This window comes from Otolemur garnettii, unplaced genomic scaffold (assembly GCF_000181295.1).
Source record: "Otolemur garnettii isolate 467f Iridium unplaced genomic scaffold, OtoGar3 scaffold00123, whole genome shotgun sequence".
In the NCBI taxonomy this organism is placed as follows: Eukaryota; Metazoa; Chordata; class Mammalia; order Primates; family Galagidae; genus Otolemur; species Otolemur garnettii.
The window spans coordinates 2,573,145-2,585,771 of NW_003852518.1; the positions used below are offsets into that span (position 1 = coordinate 2,573,145).

General features: G+C 39.2%; 1 long non-coding RNA gene across 1 annotated transcript in view; it reads right to left on the reverse strand.

Annotated features, from left to right (window-relative positions):
- Positions 1 to 1,600: 1,600 nt before the first annotated feature.
- The window catches only part of LOC111727778, an 11,931-nt gene continuing 904 nt past the window's right edge, over positions 1,601 to 12,627 (reverse strand). The window contains exons 2-3 of the long non-coding RNA XR_002775246.1: positions 7,906 to 8,166; positions 1,601 to 3,499 (exon numbers count right to left, since the gene is read on the reverse strand). This is a non-coding gene — a long non-coding RNA (uncharacterized LOC111727778). The remainder of the gene's footprint in view (positions 3,500 to 7,905; positions 8,167 to 12,627) is intronic.

Below are 12,627 nucleotides of genomic sequence, written 5' to 3' on the forward strand. Positions count from 1 at the left end.
CGGGAGTGTCCATCCACAGTATCTGCTCTGTCGGGAGTGTCTAGCCACAGGATCCGCTCTGTTGGGAGTGCCCATCCACAGTATCTGCTCTGTCAGGGGTGTCCAGCCACAGTATCTGCTCTGTCGGGAGTGTCCATCCACAGGATCTGCTCTATTGGGAGTGTCCAGCCACGGTATCCACTCTGTTGGGAGTGTCCTTCCACAGGATCTGCTCTGTTGGGAGTGTCCAGCCACAGTATCCGCGCTGTCGAGAGTGTCCAGCCACGGTATCCACTCTGTTGGGAGTGTCCAGCCACGGTATCCGCTCTGTTGGGAGTGTCCAGCCACAGTATCCACTCTGCCTTTGGCAACTTCTATTTATCTTCCAAGGCTAAGAGCATAGATTCTCCCCCATCTCCACCTCCCACAAACTGAAGTAGGAAGAAGTGTCTGTGCCACTTTCTACTTTCTCTATCATTACTTTGTAACAGTGAAAGGAAATGATCTCCCTATGAATTTTCTTCTTTCATTATCTCTCCCTAGTCATGTGCCAAGTCTGACTCATTCATTTAACCCAGGTCCAATTACAATGACCCAGGAACCTGGTAAGCACCTTGCTCTAAAATGACATCGAGGCTCCTTGATCCTAATTCTTCAAATAGTCAGGAAGTGTTACACACATGCAGGTGACTTTCACTGCCTCCTGTAGGATACGGGCACACGGGGAGAGTCTCTGCCTTCATCTGGAATCTCCTATTTCATCTCTATCATGTTCACTTTGCCACTGGATATATACATATACCACTGCCACTTCCATAAACAGGACCTGGGGATTTTCCAATCCACTGCACATCGACTGAGCAATTCTCTATATTAACATAATTTCTAGATCACCCACTGATGCATGGGCTTAAGCAACGGAGCTGATTATGATGCCAAGTACATACTGCATGAACTGGGCCTACCTTTCTTTCAGTTATTAAATGTTCAAAAGTAGGTGATAAATTTTCTCTGCTTCAATATATTTCCCTGACATGAAAAGCACTAAGAGGGAATTAAAGTTTTATAAAAATTCTAATATGCCTTGTACATATTCTCCTGTCAGACAAGCTGTTTTTAGTAAAGACTTGCAGGAGATGCAGTTTCAATAGGTCCAATTTTAAATAAATTTAATCTGATTTCCACTTTCTCTTTCAGTTATAAATTTGGTGAGACCTGCAGAATTAATCTGAGCTCATTGTAATGTAAGATCAATGGAAAAGATGTTTTATTGATATTAAACAAAAAATTACAATAGGGTGTTAGATTCAATCTTTGAATGGAAAGAGGTAAAAATAGAATTGTATCAAAATGTTCAACCATCAGCTTCCATTGTCAAGGTAAGATAAAACTGTGTTGAGAGTGATTGTTTTTTTGAGAGACATGATGTAACTCTGTCTCCCAGGCAGGCGTGTAGTGACTGGAGATCATAGCTCACTGCCGCCCCAGAATATGTGCCTGCCCTCAGGCTGTCCTCCCATAGCAGCCTCCTGAGTAGCCAGAGTAGCACCACCACAGCTGGCTAATTTTTGTTTATTTGTTTTACATTTTGTAGAGACAAGGTCTCATTCTGCTGCCTAGGTTGGTCTCAAATTCCTGGCCATAAACGTCCACCCTGGGGGATTCTAGAACTAGAATTATAGGCATGAGCTTCTGTTCCCAACCAGGAGTGATTTTTTAAACTCACTATTTAAACAAGAAAAAGAATAATATGCTAATAAAGGGAATGGAAAATTTGCACATTTGTAGCTAATTTTGTCTCTAAATGTAAATCATCAAATGTATTTGATTCTCAAAACCTAGAATGTCATTCCCCAGTCCCGGTCATTTCTTTAGTTTTCTGAATTTAATGGGGGAAGACTGTGTAGTGTGATATAGGAAGCAATGGTCATGAACTTTTGGGTTAGACTAAGCTATTTCCAAGGTGCTTCCAGCGCTAACATTCTAAGATTGGAACAAGCCTTTCTAATAAAGGACTTGTGATGGGGTCATGGGACAAAGTGAAAATTGAAAGAAATCACAGCTTGGAATACTGCACATGACCTGCCCAACAAATCAGCTGCACCACACTAACCCCAGCCAGGGAAGATGCTGAAATTCTTTCAAAAAACAACTTATTCACACCCATATGGCTCGGATAGACCGTACACAGCCAAAGAGATCTAATAATAACTCGCCGGGATTTGTGTTCTGAAAATAAGCCCAGTGACTGTTCTAGAGATTAGCCTGATTTATAAATTCTGACCATAACTACCAAGACCGTCTTGAGATTAGTTCTTATACCCAAAACCTTTGATGACACTCCCCTCTTGTGAGAAGCTTTAGTTTCTTATGATACGTGTCCTCCTTTTCTGCAAGAGTAAATCCTGCATTTTTTTATTCTAGGTGTGTTCCTCTTTGGCTGGGAGGCATCATAGCTCCTAAATCATCAGGCTGCTGTAAAAATTGAATGAGCTCATGTATCTGACCCTACGTGAGTGTTAATAATAGTAGCTACTGCTACTGAGCTGTTACCAGTTTTTTGTCACTGTACTCCAAGTCCACCTTGCATTGCTCTGCTTTGTGACGGTGGAGCTGGACCCAGGATCATGTCTCTTTGGTGGTTGGCCCGTGTAAGGGACACTCTCTCAGAGGTGTCTACTGTCAGCAAATCCTCAGCCAATCAGACAAAAGGCTTCCAGTGTCTCAGACCATTCCACGTTCTTCTTCTCTGCCCTGTCCTCACGCTGGACAGTGTATGCTCTTGCTTTCTTGCTCTCTAAGCTAAGCTCTGCTCACAGCCCCTGGGCCAGGTCTAGCCAAGGGCAACTTCCTTGGCCAAGTTCTGTGCCATCCTGTGGGCCACATCCATGTCTGGGAGGCCTGAAACTCAGCCTCGGTGGGGAGGCTCCCTTCCAAGTTTCTGCTTTTGGTCACGCATCCTCTCTCTAAATCCTAAGCATTCTCTTTTGTTCCTTTTCTCCGGGGCAGGAAGCCTCCTACAGGAACATTGGAGGACTAGCTGGAGTACCCTAGTGTCTCTAGTTGCTAGCATGCATGCTACTGATGAAAAATGTTATCAGTTAATAATTCTTTATATTAAAATTCCCATCTTTAAATTACCAGTGTGTTTTCTGTCTCTGGACTGGACCCTGAATAATGTAACTACTTGAAATATAGTTTTTTTAAGTGGAAACTTGTTTATGTGGATTAATGCCAGACTCCTTGCCATTTCTTACATTTTTTTTGCTCCTGGACCTGTAACCAGTTAGACCTCAACATTGAACCTGACATTTAATTGCCGGCTATTTCCTAATTTTGCCACAACATTGGTTTGGCACAGACATTTGCCTTCAGGTGTGGTTGAGGAAATTTCTGGTAAAGACGCCAAGCCTCTGGCTTCTCTCTCAAGAAACGATGCTTATATTTTAATGGCATCCAGCTATCGACCACTTTGTTTCTTCTTCCGCTTTGCTTCTCTGCACTAATTTTGTTTTTGTACCTAGTAAAACAATAGCATAATAATATCAATAAAGTATTAATTACAACACAGTAGAACATTCATTGTATATTCACTTTTCTGTCAGTTACTATGTTAAGTACAGTAGTCCTGTTAAGTACAGTAGGCCTCCTACAATAGTCCTACTAGGTACTGATTTATATTCATGGTCCAGACAGGGAAGCTGAGGCTTAGGGATATATGGAAACTTGGCTTTAATCAAACAGCTCGTATAGAAACAGACACGAGGCACTGATTTTAAATCTATGCTGTAAACCAACATGCACTGTTCTTTGCGAAAAACCAAGTACCTCAAGTCTCCATCAGTGGGTAATCATGAAAAATTAAACTATTATTATTAAAGCTCACATTATTTCAACAGAAATCACAAATTCAATTCTCTATAGCCTTTTAAACTTGTTTTATTTTAATTGAATAGTCCATAACCACTGAATTTAACCATTAATCAAGGTATTTAAATTAATATCAATGTTTGACTATCCCTGTTAAAGTGACATTTGATTCAGTCATTATTATGAAGATGATAAAAATTATTCAAATGTGTGTAAAATATGGTTGGATTGACTTATATAATGTCAATGAGTGCAAACATTCTGCCCTGATGACCCCAGATACTAAATTTGGGTGACAGAAAGATCGCTGACTACATTTTTGGTTCAATTTAATTAATTAAACTAGACTCTATTCGTTAAAAGGATGATTTATTCCTTGAAATGCAGTTCATAATCTCATGCCTAGAGTATATTTAATCAATTTAAAATTAACTGTTGCTATTTAGGTCGAACAAATGAATAAATCATCTTAAAATATAATTATACAGGGCTACAATCTAATTGGGAGGAATTGTGAGGCTAGTAACCAGTAAATAGACTATAAATGCAATTAATTATCTCTTATTCAACAAAGCATGCAGTTTAATTTCTATTACATCAGGTAACACTACATGCCTGTTATTCTCCTTCACAAGTCTGATTTGGAATAAATTAATACTCACGTATAATTTAGGAGAAGCCAGAAGATATGACGAAAAGAAGCGTCAGAAAAAGTTAACGTCTTACTCTCCAGGGATTTAGATAGTCAGATATTCGTATCAAATGTTTGCAATTACAGCCTGAGGTGGGTGTTACAGGGCACTGCTGGATGTCAAGTGAAATGATGTGTGTGCCGAAAATGTGAATTGCTGCACAAACACACCAGGCCAGGGTGACATGCCTGTCATAAACCTCCAGTCTTGGGCATTTTCCCCTCTCCCCATCTTGTACATATACATATATATATATATAAATTATTTGTGACTGATTTTAATTTTTCTCAACATCTCCAATTTCAACATATTCCAAATCTTTAGATTCCCTTATTTTTCTCTAAATCAGAAGGGTGCAAACATAGTCCCTATACCATTGACACTTAAACATCCATTATGTGATTATGATTATTTCCTATCAATATGCTTTTCAAATTTTTTGCTCATTTTTACTTATTTATTGTTTATCTATTTATTTATTTATTTATTGTTGAGTTTTAAAAATTCTTATATGTTCTTGATAAAAATTATCTCTTCAATATGGCGTCTGTGTAGCTTCTCCCAATTTGTATCATGTCTTTTCATTTTTTAACAGTGCTTTTCATGTGACAATTTTTTTTTTTTTTGAGATAGTCTCACTTTGTCACTCTCAGTGGAGTGCAGTAGCCTCACAGCTCACAGCAACTTGCAAATCTTGGGCTCGAGCAATTTTTTTGCCTCAGGCTCCTGAGTAGCTGGGACTACAGGCACCTGCCACAATACCCAGCCATTTTTAGAGACAGGATCTTGCTCTTGCTCAGATTAGTCCTGAACCTGTGGACTCAGGCAATCCACCTGCCTCCGCCTCCCAAAGTGCTAGGATTATAGGAGTGAGTCACCGCACCAGCCACAACACAACAAAATTTTTCATTAGCATCCAGTTTATCACAGGTTTTCTGTCTAATCAGAGATTTTCCCCTGTGTTTCATTTTAAAACTCTATAATTTCACATTTTATATTGATTCCATGATCCAATTTAATGTAAGATTTTGAGAAGTTTGAGATAAAGTTGATACATATTTTGTTTGCATATAACTAGTAAAATCTATACCTTCCCGATTGAATTGCCTTTGCAATTCATATGTATCTGTTGTGGTTTCCATTCACTTTATCTCAGTGGCCTATTTCTCTAATCTTTTGTCAATACCATACTGCCTTGGCTACTGGAGTTTTATAGTCAGTCTTATGATCAGTTAGTACAAGTCCTCCAATTTTATTCAATTATTGTAGCTATTCTAACTTCTTTTTACTTACCAGTTTTGGAATCAGCTTATTCACATCTACTAAAAATAAGAAAGAAAGCTTTCTAATACTTTGACGGTGGTCATATTATATCTATTCATCAATTTGGGCAAAATTGATATTGTAACCAATCTATAGCTACACTGTGCCTTTCCTTTTATTTCAGTCATTAATATTTCCATTTTGAAAGAAATTTATTTTGTGTTTTGTATCAAACATACCATACACTTAATTTATTACATTAAATGTTAAAATTTTAATTTTCGGAGGCTAATGTACAAGATTTTTTTTTTTTTTTGATTCTTCGTTTTTAATTTTGGTCTCCAACTAATTGGTTGGTTGTGCTTAAACTCATTAGTTCTGGGAGACTATTTTTTCTTCTTTCAGGATTTCTTGGGATTTTCCATGTAGTGAAAGCCCGGCATCTGTGAATAGAATTTTCTCTCTTCCTTTCTTTCCTATCCTTATGTCTATCTTTTCTTTTCCTCAATATGTTATATTAGCTGGGACTTCTATCTCCACAAAGATAATACTACCATCATAAATGGAATTGAGAGATTCTCTCTTCTATTTTTTTGAAAACAGAATATATGAAATTCCAGACTTTTTTTACAGTTTTGTTCTCTAGAATTTATTAGTGAAACTAATTTTGTAAATTGGGAATTCACTTTTTTGCATAATTATTGGATTATTTTGTTTATTTCTTCTTCAATGGATTTTATGATGCTTCTTTCATTAGTAATTGATCCATCTAATCTAAATTTTGCACATAGATGGCTCAGTCCCTGTCACTCAGCGGCTATAGTGCCAGCCACATACACTGGAGCTGGTGGGTTTGAATCCAGCTGGGCCTGCCAAACAACAATGACAACTACAATAAAAAAAAAAAAAAGAAAGAAAGAAAGAAATAGCTGAGCATTGTGGTGGGTGCCTGTAGGCCCAGCTACTTGGGAGGCTGAAGCAAGAGAACTGCTTAAGCCCAAAAGTTTGAGGTTGGTGTGGTCTGTGATGCCACGGCACTCTACCGAGGGTGATATAATAAAACTCTGTTTCAAAATAAATAAATAAATAAATTTGCACCTAGAGTTGTCTGTACTGTTCCCTTATTGTGCTTCTGATACCTATGATAGCGCCTCTTCCTGGTAGTGGTTATTTATGTTTCATACCATCTTTTCTTTTTCAGTCTTTTTAAGTTCATCAATTATATTAATAAAAAAAACAGATTTTTGTTTCATTGTTTTTCAATTTCATTGACTTGTACTCCCAAATTTATTTTTATTTTGCAGTTTTAAAAAAGGTTCTCATGGTAGAAGGTTATAAGTTTGAGACATTTATAGTTTAACGTTAAATTTAATGTTAAAAATTTCTCCATTTGTTTTAGTTCATCCCCCAAAATTTGGTTTTCTTTTCACATTAAACCCATTTGAAATATTTTATAACTTCCTTTGTAATTTCTTTTTTGAATTATTGTGGATTATTCAGATTATTTGAAAATTTATTGTTTAACTTCCAAGTTGGTAGATTTTCTAATTATATTTTTGTAATTGATTCTTAGTTAATTTTCATTATTTTCAAGAATATTTTTGTTAAGTTTTTTAAGGTTTGTTTCATGCTTAGCATGTATCTAACTTGATACATCCTTCATGAGAACGTCAAAAGACGGTGTCCCTATTGTTCTTGGGTGGCGTTTCGTCACCTGGCAATTTGGACTAGCTGGTTGTGGCGTTGTTTCTATGTCCTGGCTGAGTTTCTCTCTGCTTTTCTTATGACTCAGTGACACTGCCCGTTTCTCCTTTCAATTCTGACAGCTTTTGGTCCATCTGTCGTGAAGCTTTGTTATTAGGTACTTACCCTTTTAGGATTATCATATTTCTACATGAGTTGACTCTTTTATAGTATTTTATGTTTCCCTCTTTATTCCTGATCAGTTTTCCCTCTTTATTCCTGAAGTCTATTTTGCCTGATGCTACTATATCAGTCACAACTTTCTTTTGATTAATATTGGCATGTAGATTATTCTCCCTTTCTTTTACTTTTAATCTATCATTCATCCCAGTTGGATCAAACTGTAAGTCTGACTTACCTTCTGTGGTTCCATTGTCCGTCCAGTTTTAAAGGCTTTGCAGTGATGTTCACGGCTCCCTGTGTGCTCCCTTCACGGCCCAGCCTGCTTCCCGGTTCATTTCTCATTCATGTGGTTGCAGGTCAGTTCTAGGCATCTGTGGCTCCAGGTTGGGCCCAAGACTTCACCCACAGCTTTATAGGGTCGTTTCCTTGGGTTCCTTCCTCCTTGTGACTTCCCTCACCTTCAAGGACCTAGCAGTTTCTTTTTCTGGGATTCTAGCTAGAAAAGAATGGACATTTGTTGTTTAACTTTATGTTTATCTTGAGTTGTCTTTCCGTTAGTGATTTCTGTTCCCGTCTGTCGCAAAGATCAGGTATTCAGGCTGCCATGAGTCTATTCAAGAGCTATGGGAGGAAAAACTCACCCACCAACATTCACACACAAATACCCACTTGAAGTGGCTGTTTCATGTTTTCCAGGAAGGACTTTCACTTGTAATCTATGGAAAAGATAAAATGATGTATCTTTATCCCATCTTGACAAAAACTAAACTACTCTTCTGTGGTTTTTTTTTGTTTGTTTGTTTGTTTTTCAGTTTTTGGCCAGGGCTGGGTTTTGAACCCATCACCTCCAGCATATGGGGCCAGTGCCCAACTCCTTTGAGCCACAGGCACCACCCTTGTTTATTTATTTTTGTTTGTTTGTTTGTTTTTGCAGTTTTGGCCAGGGCTGGGTTTGAACTCACCACCTCCAGCATATGGGGCCAGCACCTTACTCCTTTGAGCCACAGGCACCACCCTACTCTTCTGTGTTTTTTACTCTGTTTTTTTTTTTTTTTTAAGACTCAGTTCTACCAATCCTTTGCAATTCACCTTGCACTCTTTTCTAAAACTTCAGAATTACAGAAACACCCCTCTCCCATTCACCTTTGCAGTAAGAAATTAGAAGGTGGACATGCAGTGAAAAACAGGAACTTTTTTTTCTTTTTTTTTTATTAAATCATAACAGTATACATTAATACTATCATGGGGTACAGTGTACTGTTTCTGTATACAATTTGAAGTACTTTCATCCAACTGGTTAACATAGCCTTCATATCTTTTTCTTAGTTATTGTGTTAAGACATTTATATTCTACATTTAGAAAGATTCACATGTACCCTTATAGGATGAACCATAGGCATGATCTTGCCAATCACCCTCCCTCCACCCACCCTCCCCCTTCCTTCCTCTCCCTCTCCCCTCTCCCCGTGTTCTTGGGCTAAAATTGGGTTAAAGCTTTCCTATGAAAGCTATAAATTAGTTTCATAGTAGGGCTGAGTACATTGGACACTTTTTCTCCCATTCTTGGGATACTTTGCTAAGAAGAATATTTTCCAGCTCCATCCATGTAAACATGAAGGAGGTAAAGTCTCCATCTTTCTTAATGGCTGCATAATATTCCATGGTGTACATATACCACAATTTACTGATCCATTCGTGGAGGGAACAGGAACATTTTAATGAACCACAGTCCCCGTGCCAGCATGGAAGGCCAGCCTGGGAGTTGCACTTTCAACCTGGGTGGAGTGTCCTAGGAGAGACAAGACCAGGAGGGCCCTGCCCTTTCCACAGCCTCACAGGATAAGTTGGGTCAAGGACCTAACCTAATGTATATAATGCAATGATATGTTTCTAAACTATTAAGAATAGAATATGAATGTCTTATCACAACAAATAAGTAAGTGAGGAGATGGTTATGTTAAGCAGTTAGATGCAAGCATTCCACATTGTATATCAAATCAGCACATTGTACCTCATAAATGCATTAATGTACACAGTTATGATTTAATAACAAATTAAAAAATAAAATTAGAAAGTAAAAACAAAGATAAAATTAAATATCAAAAAAATAGAAAAAATAAAAAAAAAAAAAAAAGAAAAGAAACTGGTGCTTTGCCCAGAGAGTTCTGCAGAGAGTTCTGGGTGAGACATTAATCCTCTCTAAAGTCTGCCTCGGGGAGAACGGTTTCTGCTGTGTTTCTTCTCTTGATTCTAACCAGCTGTCTCCTGCCCTGCTCCCCAGAGCTTTGCGCCTGGCCTCTCCATCAGGTGCTCAGTGACTTCTGCATGAACGTGGCCAGTAGGTGCCTAATGAGGACGCAGAGCTACCCAGAAGGGTATTCCAGTGTCCTGGGTCCCTTGCCCAGTCTTCACCTTAGTCTGATATTCCATCTTAATGTGATTATGATGACTACTAGAATAACTGGCGTTTTCTACACCTCTCCTCACCAAGAACCAGGTCCTGGTGGAACAGTACAGAGCTCCTTCCCCTGTCCTGGAGACACCCATCAACATCACTTCAAGGCCCCACTTGGACTCAAACCAGTGCGAGCACATGCACTGTTTGAACATCCATCTCCACATCTGTGTAAAGCAGACAGTGTTCTCCACATCACTGAGTCGGGCAAATTAAATACGGAAAGTCTAGGAAAGCACATAAGCATGTAGTTAGTACCAAATGGATTCTCAAAGAAAGATAATTTCCCTTCTGCCACTGAAATCCTGATTTTAGTTTAGAATTTCCCAAAGCTTCCCAAAGCTTTTCGTTTAGAATTTCTCTACAAAGCACCCCCCATGAAGTGAGAATGAGAGTAGGGTCCAGGATTCTATGGTCAAATTGGGCTGGGGATGACCAGGTGTTTGATTTTAGGTTGAAGATCTGGCTTATTAAAAGCTCTGAAAATTTTTCAAGTAACAAAATCTCAATTGCTTTGTTTAATCCCAAGGATTTCAAACTGATTGGGACATTTTCTTCTCATTTTCCCTACTTTCTCATGAAAATATATTTCAAGTTTCCCCTTTTGATCTACAGCTTGCAGGAGTGTGGGTCAATCTTCATACCCTCCGCTCATCCATACAGCACAGTGGTATCCGCAGGTCCTCCTGAGCAGTGATATAAAATATTTTGTTTACTCCTTTCTACCAGCCTGTTCACCTGGAGTCCTTTGGGTTCCTGCAAATACCATCTTTGAGAGAGTCTGCCTGCTCACTCCTCGGGCCCACGCTAATCTCCACTCATCTGCAAGGTGTTGGTGATTAGCACAGTAATTACCCGAGCGACAGCATGACAGCCTGGAAAGCATCTGAGTGTGCAAGCTGTCTTTATGAAAATTCTGCCTGGAAAGGTGATGAAAGAGAAGCACAGAGGAAAAAAAAACTGGGCTAAAAGTTTCACACACGCCTCCCCAAATGCCATCTGGCGCTAGTGAGTCATTATCCCATGCTTGGTGACCAACCGTGGATGATTCTGTCTGGTTAACAAGCCTCTTCCTCCCTTTCCTTCTTTCTAATCTGTATTTGTGTGTGTTTTTACCCCTCATTCCAAATTAAGCAAATATTTATTGAGTCCTACGTAAGGGGCTAAGAGAATAGACAGCAAATATAACAATTATTTCTCCTTTCTCCTTTAGAACTCAAATTTTAGCAGGGATGGCAGGCTTATATAAAGGGTATCCCAGCAGTCACCATATGTGGGGGGTGGGGTGGGAAATTGTAGCTCAATATTCCTTTATTTACAAAATATTTATTACAGACTTTTACGAAACATTTACAAAGTAGTCTCTACAGGTTAGCCATCTCTTTGTAAAATTTTGTAATGACTATCTTGTAAATAAAGATACACTTAGCTGCAAATTTCCTATTTTCCTATTAATGGCAGCTTTGGGAACTCCTTCATATGTATATTCAAAGGTCACTTTGATACATGTCATAAGAGAAGCAAAAGGAAACAGCTGGGAGGGGGAGGGAAAGGCAGACGCCACTTCTTCCTGGAGAAATGTGAAAGGGCTTCTCAGAATGCAGGAGGTTCAGCCAAGATCAAAGGGAATTCTCTATCACACCCAAGAAGATGTCAGCCTTAATAACAGGGGAAGTCTCTCTAAAAGAAAACTATACTTACTTGGGAACAGAGCATCGATGGCAATGGGGATATGCCACAGTAAACTACGCACAGACTTGGGAGGTAAGGGGAGAAAATGAGGATTATAGAATTGTTCTGAAATAAGTATCCTCAGCTATGCAGATCAATAACAAGGGTGACATGCAGCTGCAGGGACATGTCCTTGCAGATTATTTTTGTGTGAGGTTGTTTTGGCCTTTGTGCAAGGTGGTGGCTTTTGCAGTTCTTGTGATAGTTTTTGTTACTAGGCACGCCAGCACCCTGTCTTCACTGCCTTCCCCTCTCTGTTTCTTTATTGTCAGAGGTTTTTTTTTCTTCCAATAGTAAGAAAGGAGCAAACAGCTGTCACGGGGGCAACAGAATTTCTCACTAGAGTTTCTCGAACATATAGCACAGGCGTAGTCACACTGCAGGTTCCCCCAAAGTTTGGGGGTTTGATATTCAATGTCCAGGCTCTTACAAAGGTCATTCACATGAACAGAAGGGTATTTTGGACAGAAAGAAAATCCTGAATGAAAGTGTCCAGGAGTTCAGGTGTCAGGTGGAGACAAATCACTGGAGAAAAGTTGGAGAAGTGGTCACAGCCCTGCTGAGCTTGTCCTGACTCTGAAAACGCCACGTTGAGACCTAAGCTGCCCCTGTACTTCCATTTCCTCAGTTAGCAGGGGCAGCCCCGTTCACACAGATGGGTATGTCACACATCTGTCAGTGACAGTTAGCAGGGGGCAGCCCCACTCACACAGATGGGTTTGTCACACATCTGTCAGTGACAGTTAGCAGGGGCAGCCCCACTCACACAGA